Genomic DNA, 22,940 nt, shown 5'->3' on the forward strand with positions numbered 1-22,940 from the left:
AGTCCTGCTCTCTGCCTGTCACCACAGTCGCAGACAGGTGTACCTGCCAGTAACCTGTCCTCAGCGCCAGGGCCCCACAGCTCTCGCTAAAAGCCCACAGTGGGAAAGCAGTTTCCCTTGCAGTGTTAGTTTTGAGAACCAGTGAGGTGGTGACTTCAGATATGGGGGTAAGCACGGGAAGGGCTGGTAATCAGGAGATGGCTGGAGACAGACCATGCACGCGATGTCTTGCATCTAAATTACAAACTGCATTTAGTGAAATCCTCCTGTGTCGCTTGTTCATGTGCTGGAATCAGTGGTCCTGCGCCAAGAGGGTTCCATGGGGGCCATATTCCGCGGGGTGCATTGCATGGAGGATCAACAGGAGATACTAAGGTTGTGCACGAGGTAGAGCGGGACCTTCTTACTTCTCAACACTCAACACTGGCAACGCTCAAAGTGTTGGAGGTTTGGGGCAAATACGCAATGGTTTAGATGAAGAAGTGCATCAGTATTTAAAAATGAAGAGGAGGAGGATTTCTTCTGATGTCCTATCATTTCATCCGGAGAGACCCTGGTCCACGCACTGACTCGGCCATGTGCTCTTGCCTTACCTTCCTCACCATCTTTGTCTTCTGACCGTGATCTCTTGTTTTTCTCTGAAAAGCTGAAGAGTGGACATGTTCTAAATTGCATAGCCAGCTAGAAGCTGAGCATATTCTAAGACCAAGGATACAAGCAGGGGAGTGGATTTACTAAAATATCTTGGATTTGGCACAGAGGCAAACAGTCCTCTGTCCAAGCAGGAAGGATCGATGGAGAGCCTACTAGGTCCAGGCAGTGTGTTCATCTCAAGGCCGCCCCTGGGTGGTGGGATCTCAGTCTGTGAACAGGTGCCGACGAGGCAGCCCCCGAGCAGGAGGGCGCCAGGTCCCCGGGCAGCCGCAGGGAGGGTCCGCCGGGCCAGGCCCACACTCGCCTCCGGCCACTACAGCGCGCTGCTCTCCTCACGCTCAAGTACACGGAAGACCTTTCGGGGACATCAGGTTTACGCGTTCAGAGGGTATTGAGCACGAATCCAGGAGAACAAACAAAACCAGATCGTGGGCCTTTGGATTCATTTCTGGAGACTCACCTGAGCCTCTGCGTCTGCTTACGCGAAGATCTACCTCTGACTGCCTTATGAGGCATTGTCTGGTTCCTATTGTTCAGTGTTGTAAGTCTGAACCGGAGCACTGTCAAAACATGTCCCTCATTTTTTAACCAATCTCATATAGAACTTTTAGGGAGGAAAAAAAGGCAAGAGACATTTCCTCTGGTAGAGAATCCCGTAACAGTGACTCAGATTGCCAAAGAGACACCTGCCTGTATCAGTTACACACAGTTGAGTTAATCGGAAGGTCTCTGTGACATTAAGAAGCCTCAGGAAAGCAGTGACGCAGGGACAGGACACCCAAACCCGAGGGACTGGCCCCTGCTGGGGAGGTTGTGGGGGAGGGCAGGTGCACCTGGGCAAGAGGTCAGAGCCCACGGGCCCCCTGTGGTTGGGGCCTCCTGCAGCAGAAGCACTTCCAGGCAGAGGGGCATTTGTAGGGCGATTCCTGCTGCCACTTAGCTGACATTCAAAGGCGTAGACCATGTGCCCCTCTACGAAGAAACTTAGGGAATACGCAAAACAGGAATAGCGTGCTTCTTGTGCAAAAGGTTCACCGGCCAGGAATTTATATCGAGTGCCATAGCAAGGCAGGGTGGCAGCAGGTGTCTAGGGTTTGGGGAGTTAAAGGAAATACTTTTCATTTTTATCCCAGTTCCTATCATCGTCTGGGCAAGAACCTGAATTCAAAGAGGTTCAACGACCCCCAAATCCTCACACCAATATTAACTGAGATGGCTTTTGCTCATCCAGAAATAGTACACAAGCATGACAATCCACATGCTCACTAATATTTCATGGAAATAATATTAAATTTTTAAACCATTTTATTATGATTTCAAAACCAATAATATCAAGCTTCTAGGTAGCATCTGGTGGGAAGAGCAGGTGTGGGTTTTAAGAACATAGCGGAGGCTGGGTCGCGACGTCCACTGAGCATGCGGTTGTCTCCATCAGGGTCCCGCTGCTGAGTGCCCGCGCGCACGCCATCGCCCTGAGAGGCTGGGGGTCTGAACGCTGAGCGCTAGTGACCAGAGCGCGGGGCAGAGGACACAGGGGGCACGGGCGTTGGTCCCAAACGGTCTGAAGGTGTTACGTCTGGTGCGAGGAGGTTTGGGGACACGTGCTCAGTCCTAGTAACAGTTAACTTTGCAAACCATACTGCACGTGAGAGAACAGTTTGTGTTGAGAAGAATTTCCTGCATTTGCATTATGTGCACATGTGGGTGCATGCATGTGGGCATGTGTGTGAGCGTGCATGTCTGTGTGTGTGTGTGTGTGTGTGCTGAGGATTGGCAGTCAGGAGACCATAAAACACACTGTTCTCCAAGATTTTCCAGTAGAGATGGCCACGAACTGCTATGAGTGAAAACCACAAGCCATAATTTGTATTAAAAGCTTAAAACATTCTAAAATGTTACAAAAGAACTCCGAACTAATAATTCTTGAGTTCGATACACCGAAAAATACACTAACTCTCATTTTTTAATTTTTATTTTTCAACCTTGATTTTTTTTTTTCTGGCTAACTTAAAAACCTTTCTAGCTCCATGTGCCTATTCTTCAAATTATTCTTTATGTGTTTGTTTTGGTAAATTCTTATTAGGGAAAATGATAACATGCGTTATGGCTGCAGTTTACAGGCTGCCTGTGCATTTCCTAGGAAATCGCGTGTTTCCTTATTTCAAATCCCACTTGCCGAGCATGCTGAACGCCTCCTTCATTGTGAGGTAACCCGCAGGAATGAAGTACAGTATCTTTTAGAGGATTTATGGTAATGCTGCAGAATGTAGCTGATGGTAAACAGCGCGGAGCCCTCGGGGTCTCTTCATTTGCCTGACACACTTCACTGCTGCCCATTAACACTTCTCTGTTATTGCCATAGACTCGATTTAATGAGCTTCTCTGAATTTGGAGGTTTGCACCAGAAACAATAGCTTTAAAACTGAGACACCTCGCTCTCTCCACTTTCTGATATTCTGTGTCCTTCTTTTTATAAATAAATAAATAAATAAATAAATAAATAAATAAAAATAAATTCTCTCTTTGGCAGTACAGTTTGAAACGATCTGGATAGTTTCTTTTCCAATTAGAATAGTCAATAATTCCTAATCCTGAGACGACATTGCAGAAAATCCGGATGGGGAGTTAATAAATTCAAAATTTGCATTAATGAAGATAATGTCTTTTGTTATTCTTCCCCTGAAATAAAACTGAGTTGACATCTAGAAAAACCCTCGTCATCAACAGGGCTGTGTTCTGTTAGGAGTGAAATCAACATTATTTCCAAGAAATAGTTACACTTCTAAAATATTTCTCACTTATTAAGTTGTTTCCTAATTGCATCCGAGTGTTAAAAAGGCAATACTCTTAGAAACTGGCGGGTTGGGATCCCTGGGTGGTGCAGCGGTTTGGCGCCTGCCTTTGGCCCAGGGCGCGATCCTGGAGACCCAGGATCGAATCCCACGTCGGGCTCCCGGTGCATGGAGCCTGCTTCTCCCTCTGCCTGTGTCTCTGCCTCTCTCTCTCTCTCTGTGACTATCATAAATAAATTAAAAAAAAAAAAAAAAAGAAACTGGCGGGTAAGCGGTCAATCTAAGTATGAAGTGCGCTTAGTTTTACCTTCAAACCTAGACACGTATTTAAAATGTTGACAATCTTGGGTTTCGAAGCGACTTAACTAAATGTTTAAAAGCACCTCCTGCTTGCCCGCCGTGCCCTTGCCTATCAGAGCTTCCCGGTCGCATCCTTTACACACGTCCTCGCCAGCAGTTGTGTACTTTAACTGGAGCTCCCTCACGTGTGCAGCCGCACAAAGGAGCGAGCGCCCGTCAGCCCCTCCTCTCCAGTTAGTGATCCCGCCCTGTTGTTGTTCTGTCCTCAGAAAATGAACCCAAGGGAGAATTGGTGAAGTCACGTTGAACGGCCATCTCCAACTCTGACCTACTGAGGGAGCAGATCGGATCCAAGGAGCACCCCGGGCAACCTAGTGCAGGTACCGCCGCGACCGCTCTGGGGACGTGGATGGGGGCCCTGTGCCCTGGGTCCTCTCCATTGGCTGCTCCAGATCACTACTCTCCCCAGCTTCCCGGTGTTTCCTGGCGTCTGGGGTCGGGGGGTCGGGGGGGGCAGTTAAAAGTTTTGTGGTGCATCACCCCCCCAGCAGACAATTCATGCTGAAAAGAGCCACTTGCAGTTAGATGATGCGTGTGCTGATCCCGCCACTACAACTGTATCGAGTGGGACCGGCGGTGCCTCCTTCTGGGCACCGTGAGGTGTCCTGGGGGTTGCTGGGGGGGAGGAGGTGATGCTGGGACCCTCAGATGGGAGCGCTTCATGTTGAATCATTGCCAGAAAATCCACACTTGCTGCAGAAGTGTGTTGTGAAGATGATGGATTATGGTTTGGAAAGTTGGGGGTCGGGGTCGGCGCAGAGGCAGCGATTGCTGCCCGGGCCGCACATGGTTTTTTAGGGAATCTCATAAGTTGGAGGTTGACAGGATAGTGATGGGAGGGACATCTCACGTCTGTGAAGTCCTGGCTTCTGAATGCGTACAAGGAACTGACGTCAAAAGTTCTGGTGTTATCGTCTCCGTGCCCACACTCGGGAGTCCATCTCACACACGTTACTTTGGTGGAGAAACATAAGAAGACTCTGGTGGGACGGCAATCTCCTAGGGCGCCCTATGAGGGAAGCCCTGGTGTGCCTTTTAAGGTTCGCTGTGAGATAGTAATTCGTCTTCTACTGACCACCCATCTGCCCATCTGATGACAGAAGTACTTACCCCAACGTGGAAATTGGGGCTGGTGTTGCTCCCACGTGCTGCAGCCCTGCGGGGGCTGCCGTCTTTATGGGCTTTATGACCTGGCCTAACAGGTCACAGTTGTTCCGATTGTCTTCTAAGCTCTACCCTGTTCCCTGTCCGTGAGGAACCCATTGCACCCATCAGTTTGGTTTTGGAAAGACACTATGTCTAATCATCATTTCCCTGGAGTTGTTAAAAACCAATTCGCCTTGAGTGTTAAAGTCCCACTTGACTTTCAAGTCAGTTCAAGTTTCTGGGTTGTAGATGCATCTCCGATACAGACTATTTCGTTTTGTCAAATCCCATGGAGTTTTAGTCATAAGTTAAGGAATGTTTAATGGAATATTTTATGTGGGCCTAATTTCTAGATGTGGATTCACTGGAAACTGGCATTTCTGGCTTGGAGTTAAATGTTCATGTTTCAATGATGGTTATCAATGCGACGTCCTCTGAAGCGTTCAAATACAAATCTCACCATGAATTAGCGAAAGGAAACAAAAATGAATTCGTTTTCGAAGAGTAACCCGTGTTCACACCCAACAGACCAGGCCTTGAATATGCTTCTCAGTGGAAGGGTAGCAGCTGATGTTGACAAGGAGGGTAGTTGAGCTCCTTCAGGGAAGATAGGGAGGCCCCGAGGTCCCGCCGCCCTGATCTCCCATTCTGACTCTCGCTCACCAGCCCATCTGCCCTCTTCTCATGTCTGTCGCCAGCACCCACGCAGGCCCTGGGGTTGCCTGGTCCCCAGGTGTCAGGGGAGTGAGGCAGGCCCCTGACGATCCCCACGGGCCACCAGACCGATCAGGTGGCAGTAATAACACCTAGAGCACAGCCAGTACTTGTGTGATTCATCGCGGAGCATTGCACGTAGGGAATTTCGTTCAGTCTTCACGAAATATGAACATCTCTCACCTGCAGAGCTTTGGTGATAACACCCATGACATCAACACCGAATAGCTCTGCAAGGCTCAGTGATGTGTACATGCATCCTCTGCGATTCCTGGATATTTCTTATCTGTTCTCTTGTTCTTAAAGATTCACGTTTGGTCCTGAGGGGATGATCAGTATATGTTTGCTGTGTGCATGTCATAAATACTTTAGACCCTGGGTGAGGAAATAAAGCAGTGGATTGAAATAAGCAGTGTAGCCTTCCAAAATGGGAATGCTAATGTGTTTGAACAGTTGCTTCCAGGAACAAAGTTTACATCTTCACATGGCCATCCATATAATGAAAGAGTGTAAGTGATTATATTGCATGGATCGAGGTCACAAACGTTTTCTGTAAAGGTCCAGATAGTAAATATATTAGGTGTCGTGGGCCTGGTGGTGCCTGAAGCCCGTACAACACTCCTTCTGCTGTGGGACAGCAGCCACGGACCGTAGGTGGACAGATGGGCGTCCCAATAAAACTTTATTGATAAAAGCATCAGCAAGTGGATTCGGCCCTCGAACAAATGGTAGTTTCCCAATTCATAGTAAATATCTAAGTTCAGATGTCCTAAATAACCACGGTCAATTTTGGAAAATAGAAAATAGAATATAACTCTTGGTCTCTTTTCAAATTGTATTACTTGCAAACTCACACAACAGCGTCTAAAGCTACTGCCTGCCGGCATGTGGCTCCCCAGACGGGCCCGCCGCTGCTGTGCCGGCCGAGCAGTCAGGACGGAGCTGGGGCAGGAGCTGCAGGAAGGCCAAAGCCCGCAGGTGTTCCCTCCGTAGAAGTCAGGGAGGAACGCAAGCAGCCCGCAAGGTTTGGGGAGGAGAAAGAGCTTCTAGTACTTTCAGACCTACATCAACCTGCCGGCCAGAAAATATCTCTAAATCATCCCGGAAACCGTATGGATGTAAAGTCAAAGTAAAACCAGTTCCCGCAGGTATTGCCGCACGTGGACACACGGGGAAATTACGTGTCAAAGCCCAACAGCAGAAGCATGATAAGCCACCAGGTGCTCAGTGATGCTGATGTTGTGTGCGTCATGCACAGGCAACGCCGCCGTGCAGGCCCCGGCTACGGGGCGGGTCAACAGCACGCAGCTTGGTAAAATGAGATCCAGCCAGTCGGTTTTCCCAAGCACGCTGTAACCCCACAACAAAAATACAGAGAACATGGGAAGTAAAATACCGAAACGAAAGAGAATTATTTTAAATCGCAATAGATTTTGCATCAGAAGCTCGATAAAGGGATTAATCTTGAGGAAGACTTTAATGATGCCATAGATTATTTTTTAAAGGGCTATTTTATGTGTGTCTCAAACTTATCTTATTTGGGATGTTGAATTAGTGGTATAAATCACTCAGTTAAAATGCAGAACATTAACTGGTATTTTCCAGTGAAAGGATTTGCTAGAATGCGTGTTGCTCTAAAGCAGCACTGTGACCATTAATAGATTATTTCAGAATAGACCAGAACAGGAGAGAACGCGTGGTAGGAATTGGTAGAAACACAAGTCACGGACGTGGTACAGCCAGGTTGCCCTAAGTAGTTGAGAAAGGAGAGATCTGTAGTCCCGCATGTCATCCATGTGGGGCAGAATTGTGGGTTAAAAGGTTGGAGGCGAGCAGACCGGGGAACAAATCCTAATTCTACCACACGAACTCTGCAACTTTGGAGAAGGCACTTAGCTCCTGGAATCTGAGCCTCAGTCTTCCCATCAGTAAAATGGGCATAATACAGTTTCTTCTTCATGGGAGCATTATCAGGGTTGAATGAGGTGTGAAGTATATAAAGCGCTCAACTTAGTCCTTGTCACAGAAGCTAGGCTATTATGTCAAGGATCTGTGCTGCTTTTGAAATGAGCAGTGGCTACCTTTAAATTTTAGACGGAGGTGCTCGATTCCCTTCCAGATTGTGAGTCCCCTGGTTCTGGGGCCTGGGGGTCAGCACTAGAAAGGGTTGAGTTGGACCCAGGCTCCCTGATTTCTTGGGAGAAGCTCTTAGGAACAGGAGCGCAGCTGGCAGGCGGCCGATTCATGGACAGTCCAGCAACATCACATGTGAGGTACAGCACGCTCAGGGACGTCCCCTCCACCTGGGCATCGTGCATCCATAGTTTCTGATGACAGCTCGGCGTTCTGAGGGCGTGGGTGTCCTGATATGGAGAAGCGTCTTGTGCCTATTCCCAGATCTTAGGACAGTGCCGACTGTGAGTGTCGGGCTCCTGACATTGGTCCCCACCAGCGAATGCGTGGGTCACCATGCTGTGTAAAGGCTTGTTAGCATGTTTGTGACACAGAGAGAGCTGATGTGGAATGGCTGCTCGTACATGGTGTTAGGCGTGAAAAGTAGGCTATGGACTCTCTGTATTGTGTCCCGACATTTGTGTAAGAGAGGTATGAAATATATACAAACACACATTGACATATACACACATGTGCATATGCACATGTGCACACACATATAGGCACACATATGCATGTATATAGATGTACACCCGTGCATACACACATGTATATATGCACACAGCATATGCACATATACCCACATGCATGTGTATATGCACATACACACACGCACACACCAACTTATCTATACATGACACATGTACACATACATATGGATATGCATATACACATATACGTACGCGTGCATCTTTACACACATGCATGTACACATACACATGCACACATATATACAAATATACACATGCACATAGGCATATACATATATACACACATTAAAATGCATAGGTATAGGCATAGGCACATGCTTACACATATACACACATAGATGTGCACCCATAGACACAGACACACATGCATGTGTACACTGACATTCATATACACACACACGCATGCATACTTTTTTTACTGGGGGCGTCAAAGCTGGCAGGACAACTTCCTTGTTGCCCTGGGTCATTATTTCCCACCTCCCTTCCTGGCGTGTGCCTGTAGTCCTACTTTATTTTATTTTATTTTTTTTAAAGATTTCATTTATTCATTTATGAGAGACTCAGAGAGAGAGTGAGAGAGAGAGAGGCAGAGACATAGACAGAAGGAGAAGCAGGCTCCTCGCAGGGAGCCCAACGTGGGACTCGATCCCCAGACCTGGGATCGTGGCCTGAGCTGAAGGCAGATGCTCAACTGCTGAGCCACCCAGGCGTCCCTGTAGTCCTACTTTAAATGAAACACAGTGTGCCCGCCCAGGCCCCACCTTTGGCCTTTCCCACCAAACCCCCAGTCAGTTGGGGAGCCTCACCAGGGGTCAGTCTCCACCTTTCTTCGCCTGGCCCCACACCACCCGCAAAGTGCCCACTCTTAAATCTGCAGACACTGGTGCACTAAGCTGAGGCCACCTGCTGTCTTGGGCACTTCTGGTGCTGTGTTTCTTACAGGGATGAGTGGAGGGAGGAGGGCTAACTGGTATTTAAAGGAAATAGATGCCTGGGTTGTTGGGTTTTTTTTTTTTAATAAAATGAATTGTTCAATTGCTGGCTCTAAATTCAGTCACATAAACGTGTGATTTTGTGTATTTATGCAACACATTTTTGAGGCAACTACATGCCAGGCATTACAGACACGAGAAATGGAATTATGGAACTCTGCCAGCAAGTTGTTTATGTTTAACCATTTAATGGGCAGGGGTGCACATAAACCAAATAAAGAAAAATTAACTGCATGCTGTGAGAAGAGCTATGAAAGTGGTATGTGTAAAATAATAAAATGGAAGACATCCATACACACAGAACACAGGCTCCAAAGTGGGTGAATGTAGATATTCCTGGAGAAGGCGGGTAGGGTGCTGCAGGACTAAGCGCTGGGCCATGCTCAGAGCGCTTTCCCACCTGTCCAAGATGCATGGATACTTTAGACTTGGTACCAGCCTCCGGAGACCCAGAGTCTGGGCCTGGGAGCAGGGAAGGGTGTGGGCTCTGTGAGTTCGGGCTAAGTGCTGCGGACGGTGGGGATTGCAAGTGAGTTTAAGGGAGGGGAGACGTGAGCTGACCTGCCCCTGGTGATGACGTATGCAGGGTGCAGGGCAGGTTCAGGAGCTGGGTAGAAGGGGACTGGTGAGAGTCCAGGGCCGTGGAGGGTCTCAGCCAGGGCAGGACTGGGTGAGATGAAGGCGCAGGGGTGTGTGCAAGCCAAGGAGACAAGTGTGTGTGGTGTGCCACCGCTGGGAGGTGTGACTGCACACACGTAACACGGCCCTGACAGCACGGAGAGGTCATCCACTCCGACTCCCAGAACCTCAGTGATTTCACCTGTGAAATAGGTGGACCGTCTCCCGCTTCACCGGGTCGTCGCTGATGCCGTAGAACAATGCACGTAGCACGCAGAGCCCAGGCCAGCGCACGGCTCAAGCCCTTTAAATTATAGTTACTGCTGTTATTATTCATAAAGAACCAAGACACACTTGCTTCGTCATAAAGATTAAGGCAGAAGTAATCTGATTTACATCTGTGCTGTGCTTTCTGCTTTTCAAATCAAAGTGCCTTCACTCTCCATGCAGCTGTGTAGAGATGAGGAAGCGCTCCATGAACTGATGGAGGAAGATTTCAAGGATACTTTGTTAGAGAAAAAAGCAAGATGCAGAAAAGCAGCAGAAATATGAACACACATACATATATTTGCTTGTATTTGCATAAAATTCTAGAAGGGTAGACCAGAAGCTAATAGAAATGTTTATGGGAGTAGTCACTAGACAGAACAGGCAGGTCTGGGGGCGCCCTCTTTTTTTTTTTTTATTTACTTGTTTGTTCCTTTTGCATGTATGTTTGAAGCATGCAAGTGGAAGGAAGGAGACACAGGCAGGGGAAGGATGGAGGCGGGGGCGGCGGGGACCCGCGGCGGGAAGCAGGAGGGCGGGAGCGGCCCGGGGAGGAGCAGATCGGGGCCCGGGGCCCGACAGCACAGACTCACCTGCTTCCCCAAGCTCCTCCCCTAAAATCCTCTCGGCCAAAATGTGTCTTACAAAATCTAAAAATCAGACTTCATATCATTGCTTGTGCACTTACGCAGGAATACGGTTATCATTTAAAGTCTAAAGTTTTAAAATTTTTAAAAGAAAGTATCTCTAAAATAGCATTCAGGAAATAACCCTAGATGAGAACAAACGGAGGGCAGAGCGGCGGCTGTGGGAGAAACTAGGTGACGAAGGGCCAGCGACTTGACCTCTCGGTTGCGTTTTAGACGGTGGAGGATGCACAGGGAACTGGTTACCGGTAATGGGAGGAGATGTGAACAGGAACTGTATATTTTATGATGTGACTGAAACAATGTTAACTTTCTTTTTTGTTAAGATTACACTTAGGTTATGGAGGAAAATGTGGGTTTTTTCTTTTTCCCTAATGGATGAATGCTGAGGATTTAGGTGTGAGTGGTCCTGATGTCTGCAGCCCACTTTCAAATGGTTCAGAAAAATATGTGCAGGTGTGTGTGGTGTGTGCACATGGGGTGTGCATATGTGTGTGTGCGTGTGTGGTATGTATCTGTGCACACGTATGTCTGTGTGTGCATCCCTGTGTGTGGTGTATCTGCATGTACATGTGGGGTGTTTGTGTGGTGTGCGTGTGTGGTGTATCTGTGCACCCTGTGTGTGTGGTGTGCGAATCCATGTGTGCACATGGGATGTGTATATCTATGTGTGGTGTGTGTATGTGTGTGTGCACGTGGGATGTGTATGTGTGTGTGTGGTGTGTGTGTGGTGTGCGTATGTGGTGTTATCTGTGTATATGTGTGTCTCTGTGTATCCCTGTGTGTGGTGTGTGTATCTGTGTGTACACATAGGTATGTGTGTGTGGTGTGTGTATGGTGTGCGTGTGTGGTGTATCTGTGCACACGTGTGTCTGTGTATCCCTGTGTGTGGTGTGTGAATCCGTGTGTGCACATGGGATGTGTATATCTGTGTGTGTATGTGTGGTGTGTGTATGTGAGTGTGCATGTGGGGTGTTATCTGTGCAGATGTGTGTCTGTGTATCCCTGTGTGTGTGGTGTGTGTATCTCTGTGTGCACATGGGGTGTGTGTGTGTGTGTGCGTGGTGTGCCTGTGCACACGTGTGTTTGTGTGTATCTCTGTGTGTGGTGTGTGTATCTACATGTGTACATGGGGTGTATATGCATGAGTGGTGTGCGTGTGTGGTGTTATCTGTGAACATATGTGTCTCTGTGTATCCCTGTGTGTGTGGTGTGTGTATCTGCGTGTGCACGTGGGGTGTGTATGTGTGTGTGTGTTATATGTATGGTGTGCTTGTGTGGTATATCTGTGCACACATGTGTCTGTGTATCCCTGTGTGTGGTGTGTATATCCGTGTGTGCACATGGGGTGTACCTGTGTGTGTGGTGTGCGTGTGTGGTGTTATCCGTGCACATGTGTGTTTGTGTGTGTATCCCTGTGTGTGATGCGTGTATCTGTGTGTGCATGTGTGTGTATAGTGTATCTGTGTGTGGTATGTAAGTGTGCTGTGTATGTCTCGGCGTGTGTGTGTGGGAGCGTGAGCACGCGTGTGTGATTCTGGTCCCCCGTATGAGCAGGCGTGTGTCACATGGTCGGTGAAGGCACAAGGTAACCTTACTGCCCCCAGAACCTTGAACGTGCATTTACGACGTTACAGACAGAGGGGCGCCTGGGGGCGCAGTCGGCTGAGCCACAGGTCGTGACCTCGGGGTCCTGGGATCGAGCCCCGGGTCGGGGTCCACGCGGGGAGAGTCTGCTTGGGATTCCCCCTCCCGGCTCCCCTCGCCCCCCTTGTGCGCCCGCTCTGTCTCTCTCGCTCTCTCATAAGTAAATCCTTAAAAGCTGGTGCGACGTTACAGGCGGGGAGTAGGGCTCAACCCCTTCCCCACTTAGCTGAGGGTCTGCCCTGGGGGTGAAGCCGCCTGCGCCCTGCTCCCCCCACCCCAGGCCGCGCTCAGCCCCCACAAGCACGACGCCCCCGATTTCCGGGGCCGAGAAGCCCGTGCACACGGGGACCTTCCGAAGCCCAGGCGCGTGCTCACGCCGAGCCGCACGGGAGCCCTGGCTCCAGGCGGCTGCACCCGTCAGTCACGCGGCCCTCACCTGAGCAGCTGAGACAAACTCCATTAGAGCAGGTGCCCGGGGGGGGGGGGGGGGGGGGGCCCGCGCAGAGGCCAGGCCAGGGGTGCGGCCAGGAGACAGGGAGCCCCTCCCGCCCGGAAGCCGCGCAGGCCCTGCTGGGAAGCCCACCTTTCTTCACGTCCTCGGAAATCCAAAGTGAAACTCAAAATTTGTCACCGCCCTAGTGCCTGTAACTCAGCGGCACGCACTAGACAGAAGGGACTGTCAGTCAGTCGGGGTTTCTGGGGGTGGGGGGCCGGAGACAGCGCCCCGAGGCTCCAGGCCAGTTAGCAGGGAGAGAAAACACCCACCTTGGCGACCCTCAGCTGCCGGAGGTCAGGCGCTGGGACCCTCGCCTGGGGGGCGGAGTGGGCCCCCTGCTCCTGCTCCGTGCCCTGCAAGCCCCCCTCACCCAGACAGCACCCCAGAAACCAGGCACGAGATCAGAAGAGACGGGATACCCAGGGCCCCAGGCACTGTAGCCTCGGAGCTTCTTCCAAAGACCCGGAAAAGCAAAAGGGAAGGGAGGGAGGGAGGGAGGGAGGAAGGGAGGATGAGAGGAAAGAGGAAGAGAGGCAGGAAGGGACAGAGGAGGGAGGGCGGGGGCAACACAGGTGAAGCCTGGGCCTCATTCTGGGAGGAAACAGAACCTACCTCCCTGCTCAGCCTCAAATGCTCAGAAGCATCGTATTATCATTATAATCACGTGAAAACAAAATAGATAAAATAAGGTAAAGTCAAGTCATTCCCCGAGTGGCCTCAGTCCCCAAGAGGGTCTAGTGGTGCCCACTCATCTCCCAGGAGCCACGGAAAACTACGCGTAAAACACACGTGTGCCTCCTCACATCGGAGAAGCGTGGCGCTTCCGTGGGGATGGCGCCGAGGACACGGCCGCCCCGGCAGCGGCCCGCGCGTGGGGTTCTGTGGCAGGGAAGCACCGTGTCCCCCCGCAAATGAGAGGAGCAGCGAGCCGGCCTTCCGCTCGTGTGCACCCCGCGAGGTACCCGGTCGCCACTTCCTGACAGCCCGAGCCGAAGGGCGACAGCGGGGATGTCACGGTCATTTTGTGTGTCCGCCTTGTTTTGTTTTTGTGCTTTTCACCGCAACAAGCAGGGGCTATAAATCCTATTTCGGTTAGAAATCTTTCAAATGCTCTGTCAGGAGCTCGCAGCTAATGATTTGCTCTCATGGAAAATACGAGAACTTGTAACCTGAGCTGCTCGGTCCCAGCCACCATCCACGCACATGCGAGGTGATATGGAGGCCCCGGCCTGGGAGCTCAGAAAGGGGGGAAAGCAGAGACCGCGCCCACCCGAGGGGCGGACGCAGGGCCCCCGAGGGTGCTATCAGCAAGGCCGCCGTCGTGCGTGCGAGGTTGCCCGGACCCACCAGGCTACCGAGCGGCTGAGCCCAGAAGCGCAGTGACAGCGGAAGCCAGGAGGAGCACACTTGGCGCTCACCGCACGGCCTGGCGCGGGCTGGGCAGCCCCGTCACCCTGTGGCACTCACAGCTGGAATTTGGGGCCTTCCGGGGAGCAGTGGGCCCTTGGCGGGTGTGCGGCTCGCGTGGGGCTGGGCGACCCGTTCTGTTGGTGGGAAACCAGATGTGGGATCCCCATCTTACCTGGAGGGAAGGTGGGAGGTGGAGCCCCGCCAGCTGGAGGGCCCGGCCTGAACCCACCACCTCCCGGGGCCGCTCGGCAAGGCCACCGCTGTGAGGACCACCTGCCAACGCAGACGCCTCGTCCCTTGTCCTGGCTCTGCCCACACACGTGCCCTGCACACCGTCTGGTGTTGCCACGTGCCTGCCTGCCAGGGAGGGACCCCGAATCATCGGGTCCAGAGGTCGTGTCTCCCTCAGACACGTGCAGACGGACTCTCCCCCCGGACGTCAGTCTGTGAGCCTGGAACCCGAGAGTGTGAGTCTGCCCCGAGTAGACCGTTCCGCCTCTGCAACGACACGTGGCACCCGCCACCCAACAGTGTCTCAGGAGCGGTTCCGGGACCACCTTCAGGAGAGTCACCCTGGGTAATGTTTCTCACGCAGATTTGTGATCGCCACTCAAGACCCTCGCCTCAGAATCTCTAGGAATGGGGCCTGGATGTGAGATTTTTAACCAACACCCCACGTAGTCTTACGCATGTTAATGAATAGCTGCTCCCCACCCCCACCCCGAGCCTGTTCCCGAACGGGTGAGCTCCCATCTGCTGGGCTCACGGGAGGGATACGGGCTTCCCACCTCCTGGTGGTCCTGCTCCATCACCAGAGGCCCCGTGACCCTATCCACACACACGCTTCTAACCCCGTCACCTGCGCCCCGACCAATGTACTTATTCATCCTTCTCTTTTTTGAGAGATTATTTTTTGTATTTTGTGTTGTTGGCGATGGAAGCCTCACCAGGTACACAGTGGCTCATGGGCCCTGAGAGTTATCCCCGAGCTTCGAGGATGGCCCAGCTTCTCTCTGCTGGGCCCCCACGCCTCCTGTGTCCCCAACACGATCGCTCCAAAGCCAATTCAAGTCAGTGGGTGACTTTACCTGGAAACACTTCAGCATGAATTTCTTAAACATAAGGCTCTTTTGTGAAAGCGTGACCCCCCCCCCCTTTGGCCCTTTCAATAAGTCTGAAATGTCACCGAATATCTGCTGAGGATCTGAAGTTCCCAGATTGCCTCAGATTTACTTTCATGGTCTGTTTGTTTGAATCAGAATCCAAATAAAGTCCACAGCGCGTCTTGGCGATGTGAGACCCAGCCTGTCCCTCCTCCCTGCGGCCCCTGCCTCTGGGGCCCGGTGGTGGTGACACCAGCCGCTTGTCTGGTAGAGGGTCCCGTGGCCTCGCCCCTGCCGGCTTCATCCCTGCAGTGTCCCTCCAACCCCGCGTCTCCGAGAGGTGGGTTTGTGGGGGGCCCCTGGCTACACCGCACACCTCAGCCTGTCTCCCCCTGTGCAATGCCACGTGGGGCGGGGGGCACCCATGCTGTGCAGGCTCCCAGCCTCACCCTCCATTAGAAAGTCACCCGTCAATCTCATCACCTGGGGGTTGGAACCAATGCTCGGGCCATGGCGCATGTTGCCTCGAACCACCGTGTCGCTGGGTTGACCACATGTACTCTGTTGTGTCTTCTTCATTTATTAGGTATAGTATTCCTCAAGTCTTGACTCCTTTTGTACACGAAACTAAATTCTTCCTTGACTTTACCCCTTTCCCCGCGATGATAGCCTTCTCTTCCGGGGAGGATTATAAATTCTAAGAGGTGGAAAGACCTTTATTACGGCAAAAATCTGGTACCTCGTGAGGTTTTGCTTCTGTTTGCATGGCTTGCGGAGTCCCTCTCATGTACACACTGATGCGGGTGGCGGGAAAATAGGAGCTAGCATCTTCGGGATGGAGGGTCCAAGCGTGCTGCGTTGTGGGCACATGCGTTACCGACAAGGAATCCCAGGTTGCCTCTCACCCGTGGTCACCCAGCTGGGAAGTGCAGCCCTGGCCCCAGCCCGGAGCCCGAGCCCCTGCATCTGAGCTCCTCAGCTGCACCCACTAAGCACTTCCTGCATGTTCCCGAGAGTGAGGACGGAAGGGAAAAAGGAGCACAGAGAAGAGCACCCCGAAAGACATGCAAGTTATCAGTCAATGTCATACAAAGGGTGTAAGCCTACCTGTCCAGGTACAGCTTCAGGGGCTTGAAAGGTCATCCAATTGGTAACGGGGCTGGAGATTGCCGGGCTTTAACATCTGGAGGCGGCTGCAGGCTTTTCCACCCCTGTAAGAGGAGGTCTTGAGCCCCCAGCGATGGGTGGGATGACCAGTGGCCCCTGGCTAGAGCAGGTCCCTCACTGGCATCAGGGACCAGCTGCACTGGCCTCCTGCACGCGTGTGCAGGTCCGTGGGTGCTGGCCCGGGCGCCGTGCCTGCCCCAGCGGTGACCCCCGTGCTCCCAGAGCACCTACGGTCTGCGGGGGCAAGCCAGGCCAGAATCCCCGGCCACACCTGCCATGCAGGGACTAAAGGGAGTGTCCACGTCTTCACCACCACCCAGGGCACACCTGAGCACCCCACGAGAGTGCCCTTGCAGTGGGGACATGGGCCGATCAGTGGCCAGCGTTGGAGCCACACGGCGCCATCACAGGCGACCATGGAGCGTGTCCAGAAGAGCGTCTGCACCGGATTCTAACAGCCCACGCGTGCGTTCGGTTCAGGTGGACAAACGGGTCCTGACCACCAAGCAGACAGCCCCGGGCGTCCCCGAGCACTTCCCTGGGCAGACAACCCGGCCTTGCCCAACGTGGGGGCAGGAGCTCACCGCCGTCCCAGCGTCGGCCACTCGGTAAAGCCTTCCATCCCGGGGAAAGAGGCAGGAGTGGGCAAGCTCCCGTTTGTGGCCCAAGAAGCTGTCTCCGGTGTTAGGTCACGCTGTCACCAAGGCTGGTTGTGTTTGCCGCCCGCGGCCCAGGCTACCCTCCGCCCCCCGCGCTTCCATGGAGCAGAGGCCCGGCAACCCGGTCTCTGTCACCTGCCAGGGAAGAGCAGGTGACCATGAGCCACCGCCCGCCTCCGCCTGGCCCTCCTGTCGACGGCAACACCTTCCCGTAGGCTTCCAAGCATGTGCGTGTGCACGGGGTGCGTGTGCACACGTGCTTGCATGTCTGTGGTGTCTATGTGCATGCACGGTGTGCGTGGCATGGGGAGGAGAGGGGCTAGCGGGGCCGTGACTGAGGAAAGAGCCGGTGCACGTGACATAAACCGCGGCGGGAGCCAAGACGGTGGCCGGCCGAGTGCAGGCTCCCACTCTGAGCCCACGCGTGTCCAGAGGGCAGACGCAGGGCTCAGCGGGACGCGCCCCCACCGGCTTCGTGAGCGGCGGCCCAGGGACGACAGCCTGGAACACGCAGCTTGCTGGTGAGCTGCCTGCGTGCCAAGCGTGCTGGTTCACACCTCCTTGTGAATCTGCCAAACCTTCCCTTACAGATTTTTCTCCAAGAAACAACGCAGGGAATAAGAAGGTTGTTTTTTAATTCTTTTTTAATCTGACTGGCGAGAGCCAAGGCGTATTTAAGATTCATCCTGTTGGCAACACTCCAATCCCACTGGCCACGGGCATGGCGCTCCCCGTGCCGGCTCGAGGGACAGGTGTGACGGAGGGGAGTGGTCCTCGGAGCCCAGAATTGCCTGGATGCAGCCGTCAGGGCCGCCGGCCCACCCAAGACGTGCATGGAGTCCCCACCAGGAGACCATCGGGGAGCCCACAGGGGCCGGGGCCGGGGCCGGGGCCGGGGCCCCAGGAGCGGAGTGAGGCTGTGGGGCCGCGTCCCCTTCGCAGCTCCACGTGTGCCTCCGTTCACAGCCCCAGTTGCTCGTCCTCCGGGGAGTCTGCACCGCGGCCGCACTGTCTGCCGTCGTTGGAATGACAGGGAAATAAAACCCAGTCTGTTGGCACGAGAGGCACCGGCTGCTGCACGCAGAGTCCCAGGGACCGGCCCGGGTGACGACAATCTCAGCAGGAGCAAACCAGTTCTACGGCAGCTGATATTTTCTCTCTGAGTTCAGTGAAGGCCAACATCCATAGCCTCTAAGAAACACAGACAAGGGAACGAGAAGGGAGGCCGCGGCATTTCTGCTTCTGCGCAGGCCTGCGTCGCCCGAGCTTCTCGGGGACCTCTGACCTTGTCCATAAGCAAAGTCATTAAGGGCGTCTGGCGAAAATCGGAGTGAAATTGAAACAGTCACCTGCAAACCAGTGCAAACCTGTGTCTGAGCCCCTAAGGGGCCACAGTGACAGAGCAGTGCTGGTACCACCCGGCGTCCAGCGGGACACCAGCGCCGTCCAGGTGCCGCCGTGCCTGGACGGGACGGCCAGAAACCCTCAGATTCCCTCCCAGATTGAAAGAAACAAAAGGCAAGAGAGAAAAAGCTGTTGTGCTTTGTTCGAGACCTTGGCAAGGTCCAGCTAGAACCTGCTTGCTTTCCCCTTCTCGGAAGACGGTCTTGCTGCCCTGAGTCGCGGTCCTCCTGGAAGTACTTCCTGGGATGTCAGCCCCCGGCAGGGCCTGCCAGGGGGACAGCTGGTGTGACGTCAGCCCCTTCCCTCCACGGCACCTGCTGGGGGTTCCCTGTGTGACCTAAGCATCCTGGCGGCACCGACTGAGGGGTACCTCCTGGGACATCAGCCCCCTGGTGGCACCTGCTGTGGGACGTCAGCCCCCCAGTAGGGCCTGCTAGGGGGACCCTTGGTATGATATCAACACCTTCCCCCAGTGGCACCTGCTGGAGGTACCTCCCTCCTGGGACGTCAGCCCCACCTCCCTCCCGCAGCACCTGCTGGGGGTGCCCTGTGTGACGTCAGCCCCCCAGCAGGGCCTGCAAGGGGGACACCTGGTGTGACCTCAGCCCTTTCCCCTGGTGGCACCTGCTGACGTCAGCCCCCCCACCACAGCCCTGCCCCCCGCCACGGCGAACTGAAGGACAGACAGGCCCTGAGCACCGCGCTCCTTTGGGGAGGCTGGAAACACCTGAATGGCTCCAATGAATTGAGTGCAATAAACTTCTAATCCACGTTTAATTTTTAGATTAGGCCTGTTCTCCGACTTGCTCATGAGAGTTGAATAGGCTGTTTCACTGAAGGTATTTTACATAAAAACACGTAATTCTCGGTTTATTCACGTGGGCTTAGGTAAACTCCGAGAGGACACTCGTCCTTTCCCGGCCTCCCTTCCAGGGCAGGACTCCGCTCTTGAGCAGGTGTCACGGAAGCGGCGGGAGGTGCCGTTTTTCTGGGAACCGGGTCGGCCTTTGCGCTCTCTGGCCCTCGGAGGATCGAGGTGTGGCAGCGCCGACTCCAGGATCGTGACCGGTTTCCACCGGGCCGCTGGGCGCGGAGACGGGCATCATTCCTCCTGCGGCCCCAGCGCAGCGCGAGGCTGGCCCACCTTCAGGTTGGAGCTGGGAAGGCACGAGGTCCCCGAGATGCACGCAGGTTCCTAGTCCGTGAGCTAAAATTCAGCGATATCCTCCTGGGAGAGTTTTCCAGCCGCTTCTTCCATTTGTTTCTTTTTCATCACATTAACAGGTTTTATCATGCAGTTTAGGAATTCACTTTGTACAGAGAAGCAACACATTTAGGGCAATAATAACATTTTAAAATGCACTTACCTACCTATCTTTTCCACACCAGACACCCGCCGTGTGATCTGAGGGATATTCTTATGTGACCACTTTTAAGGGTCTCAGAGTAGTATCATTTCTTTTTCTTTTCTTTTTTTTTTTTTTATGAGCACAGAAAGTCAGGCTTGGGGTGGGGGCAGATGGGGAGGAAGCCATGGAACAGGTTTTGAAATGCCGGGTGCCTGAGACCAACACTCACTGGCGGAAGGAGGACACGAAAGAGACAGAAAAATAAGTTGCAAAACGCTGAGATGGGAATCGAAAGAGGGAGGACGCGGGTGGCTCGGGACTGCTCCGGGGCGCTCACGGCCTCACTCGGGCGCATGGCCGACGGCTCTGCGGGGCTCGGTGCACCCCGCGTGCTGGGAATCACGGCGTGGAAATCTAGGGCAGTGGATCGCCGTGGGAAGATCGAGGCTTGAGAGGCAGGCAGGCCTGGGCCCACACCCCGACCCAGAGCGGGGGGCGTGGGTGCGTGGGACGGGCGGTGACGTAGGACCCACGGCACGTCCTGCACCCCTGCCGGGGGGTCTGGCTCAGGGACCATCAGGACGTGCTAGCAATTCACGGAGGGAAACATATTCCTGTCTTTCACCATCTGCGTGAAGAAAGTAGGACTTCAGAAGGACGCTGGGTCATGCTTAAGGGCTCTGAGGGTCACAGACTTTACTCCCGGGGCCAAAGTCCCATTCTAGGACCTTAGGTGACCATCCGGCTGTGACATTAGCACCGGGAGAGAGGGGCGCCTCCCTGGGTATGTCAGGCACTCAGTGATGACGACACGAGTGAATTTTATTTTTTAAGTTTACCAATTATAAAAATCCAAACCACCACGTTTTGGAGGGACTTGGCCTAGAGTTGCGGATTTGACTATACTACTCACTTTATTCTTTAGGTAGGTAATCAATAAATGCCTCATTAATTTCAAGTGCCAACAGGGTTATTTTTAATTTTCCTAGCTATCGAGTTAATAAATCTTAATTAATCTAAGTATTATTTAGGCAGAGTGGCTCACCCAACAGGTGGTGAATGGGTCTCCAACCCCGAGGCTGAGAAACCTACGTGTTGGGAGGGGTTTCCCCTTTCTCCGCTGTCTGGTGCGGCATCAGCAGCACCACCCCCGCCCCGGCCCTAATGGGCAGAATGGGGTCCTCACCGTGGGGTGTTGATGAGTCTCTGATGGCTGCGCTAAGCCCCTCACAGAAGTGGATCCCGGCGTGCCCCAACCCTTGCACACAGCGCCCCACCGTCTGGGGGCCCCTGAACCCCATCTTCTCTGGCCAGCAGCCCCTGCACCTCGTGCCTCACCGTCTCCCGGCCTCCACACACCGCCCCCCGGGGCCATGGGGTGTTCTCACAGGCTGGGGGGCCACCGGGAGCAGCTCCGCATGAGCGAGCACAGCAGGCTTGCCCATCGAGGCCGGGTCTGCGGGTGCCCACCGTGTGCTCAGCCTTCCCCACGGGCCCCCACTCCCCGACCGCACCAGCCAAGTCCTGATTTCCAAACCCAAGGGACGTTTGTGAGTCTAACTTCATGAGCCTCCAAACTGCATCTGACGTCACTGATCGCATTTACAGAGACCCCCCCCGCCGCCCTCCTTCCCCACTGCACCTGCTCTGTCCCCCTCTTGCTCCGTTGGCCCCCCGGGGCCTGGGCACCCCCGTCTCAGCCGGCTGTCTCCTCACCCTCCGGTCCGCGGGGCCACCTGCATGCTGAGGACCCTTCGGTCTGTTGCTCCCGCTCTGCTGTCCTCACTGAACTCCGGACCGTGTGCCTAGGAGCATCTTGACTTGATCCTGCTGGATGCCCCAAACCCAAAGCCTGGTCCTGGGGAGCCCTGGCCTTGGGCTGAGGCTCCTCCTCCTGGTGGCTGCCAATCAGTGACCTCACCATCCTCCAATCAGATGTGCCGAGATCACAGGCCTGTCCCCTCCTCATCCGGCAGACGGCCCCCCTTGTGCTGTCGGGTCCAACCCCTGCTGTGTCGCGCCCTCTGCACCCGGCTTCCCACACCCCGCTCAGGGTTTTATCATCTCCGGCCTTGGCCGCCCAAGGCCTCCTGACCCGGAGCCCTGGGTTCACCCGCGTCCGGCAGAGCCTCCTCCCGTTCACAGTGATCCACACGGTACGAATTAATCCACGCCGCTCCCCTGCCTCAAGCCCTTCGAAGCGGCGCCATCACCTCTGGGATTGAATTCCTTATCGCCTCTGAGCTTGGTGACGATCTGGGCCCTGCGGCCTCCCCAGCTGCCACTTCACAGCGTGCAGCCGACACATCGGGGTTCAGCCACCTGGGGGTGTCCCCACGACACCTGCCATCGCTGGTCCACGCCTCTGCATCCGCTGACTTCCGCCCGCAGGGACACTCTCTCCCCATCTGTCCCACTTGCCCTTCGTGGGCCTCCAGCATCCCTGTCCCTGCCATCTCCGTGTCCGCCCCCTGCCCACACCCAGGTTTTGGAAACAATCCTAAATTCCCCAGCGCTGATCTCCAGTACTCTGCGGTTTCCCACGGCGTCCTCGCGTGTTAGGACCTGCCACAGCTCCAGTCGCGGGTGCGGGGGGCTGACTCGGCATCGGCAGGACTGTGAGGACCCGAAACTGAGCGCGAGGCGGCGGGAGCACGCGGAGCTGTGGGGGGCGGGCGGCCTGTCGGGGCAGGAGGCGCGGCTGCGGGACTCGAGTGGCACACGGCGGCCGGTCCGCGCGCTAGGTCACGGCCCTGCAGAAATGGCTCTCTTGCCCCTACCCGCTTTAGGCCTTGGGTTCAACGCGACACGTTAAAGTCGGTCAAGTCACAGATTCTTCTTCGAACGTCATC

At 54.0% G+C, this 22,940-nt stretch overlaps 1 protein-coding gene and 1 long non-coding RNA gene across 30 annotated transcripts in view; one reads left to right on the plus strand and one right to left on the minus strand.

Annotated features, from left to right (window-relative positions):
* Window positions 1-22,940, plus strand: part of MYT1L (myelin transcription factor 1 like) — a 404,915-nt gene that overhangs the window by 125,624 nt on the left and 256,351 nt on the right. For 23 of the 29 annotated variants that reach the window (XM_077844293.1, XM_077844273.1, XM_077844291.1 and 20 more), the window contains one exon: window positions 4,016-4,126. The exons of the other annotated variants lie outside the window; for them this stretch is intronic. The gene's annotated coding sequence lies outside the window, so the exon portion shown is untranslated. The remainder of the gene's footprint in view (window positions 1-4,015; window positions 4,127-22,940) is intronic. 29 annotated transcript variants of the gene reach the window in all.
* LOC144281341 (uncharacterized) lies at window positions 19,495-22,087 on the minus strand. Its single transcript, XR_013349918.1, has 2 exons — window positions 21,805-22,087; window positions 19,495-20,716 (listed from the first exon to the last, which is right to left on the minus strand). It is a non-coding gene; the product is annotated as an uncharacterized LOC144281341 (long non-coding RNA).

The sequence above is a fragment of the Canis aureus genome, chromosome 12, assembly GCF_053574225.1.
Source record: "Canis aureus isolate CA01 chromosome 12, VMU_Caureus_v.1.0, whole genome shotgun sequence".
Classification (NCBI taxonomy): Eukaryota; Metazoa; Chordata; class Mammalia; order Carnivora; family Canidae; genus Canis; species Canis aureus.